Genomic DNA, 1,622 nt, shown 5'->3' on the forward strand with positions numbered 1-1,622 from the left:
AAATCAAATCTGTGTCCTTGGGTGCATGCTTAGGTCCCATGCAAGAAATGGGAATGAATTTCAAACACCGGGGCACCGTTGATTGCCGGCAAAACATTGAGATGCATGGTTTTTAAATTCTAGTGAATCCAAATTCTATTAACCATTCATGTGATGCCAAGTGTCTTGGTTTTAATGGCTGTAGGAGGTGCCATGCGGACAGCTAGTTGACCTTGACTGAACGGGAGGCGTGCGAGCGCCGTCCGATGCGCAGGCTGACCGAGAGGCGTGCAAGCTGTCCTTGAGTGCGTAGGCTCATCGCGAAGCGTGCGAGCTATACGCTGCGCAGGCTCACTGGGAAGCGAGCCCTTTGACTTCCATGGCCGCCCGCCTTGCTCGCATCCTCTCCATTAATGGCGCCCAAGCCGCAGTTTAATTCGCTTTTTAAATATAAAGTACTCATCACAAACGTTTTAGTTAGAACACCCGTATGCAAACCTACAGCTTCCCAGGAAGCCAAGAGAAAATGTGCCGAGCAGGATTTCTACAACTCTTGATCGCAAACGTTTTAGATAGAACACCCATATGCAAAGTGAGAGCATCGCAGGATTTGTGCATCCCTTCAACGCAAACGGTTGTTTTGGATGACCCGTATGGAACCACGTACAAACAATTTGGTAAGATTTGTGAATCCTTGTAACACTGCAATTTGTCAAAATATGAACCTAAAAATCACTAGCAGTATCTAATTTTTGTAAATAAAATTCAGTAATTAAGCATAGATTTCATTCATAGATTAAGCAGTCGTTCTTAATTTATACAAACAGTTCAACTCGACAGCTAAACCGACCAAACTTTTCCCCAATTGTTGCCAACCACGTACTAAAATAGCTAGTACAACTATATATACTAGCTAATTTTAAGTACGTTGTACAGTTCCACCACATCTATAGTCAGATGAACTGAACAAAATAGCCCCTAAATACTACCACTACTACTGCGGAGGGCTTTGTACTACTTCCGGCTACCTCTCCTCTGCCGAGCGCGCTCAGTAAGAGGCGGAGGAGGAGGAGCCTACCGACGAGCTGGGCAACCGCAATGTGGTGCCTGCCGCTAATGCAGCTTCAGCGATGCTCGCCTCGAACGCCCTCTGCCGCTCCAGACGACCCCTCTCAAAGTGGTGGTTCTCCTTGTAGATCTCCTGATTCCTCGCCTCTAAGGCGGCGTGTGCCGCTGCCACTGCGGCGGTAAGGCTCTTTGCGTGCTCGACAAGGCGCTCCTCCTCCTCCCGCAGGAACTCGGTGTAGCGCGCAAGGTCGCTGTCGCACGTGCAGGCATCCACCTCCGCCTCCCACCTTCGGGCGGCAGTGGCGGAGCGGGTGATGAGCCCGGCGGTCAACGGTGGGCTGGCGGCCACGGCGGCCAACGACGGGGTGGCGGCCACGACCACTACCTCCCGCCTTCGGGCCGTGGTGGCGGAGCGGGTGATGGCCACAGTGGCCGGCAGTGGGGTGGCGGCCACGACGGCCATCTCCCGCCTTCGGGCCGCGGAGGTGGAGCGGGCGATGGCCCTGGCTTTCGACGGTGGTGTGGCGGCAACGGCGGCCGGCAACAGCTGCCGATGGGCACCAACGGCGCAGCGT

The sequence above is a fragment of the Aegilops tauschii genome, chromosome 2, assembly GCF_002575655.3.
Source record: "Aegilops tauschii subsp. strangulata cultivar AL8/78 chromosome 2, Aet v6.0, whole genome shotgun sequence".
In the NCBI taxonomy this organism is placed as follows: domain Eukaryota; kingdom Viridiplantae; phylum Streptophyta; class Magnoliopsida; order Poales; family Poaceae; genus Aegilops; species Aegilops tauschii.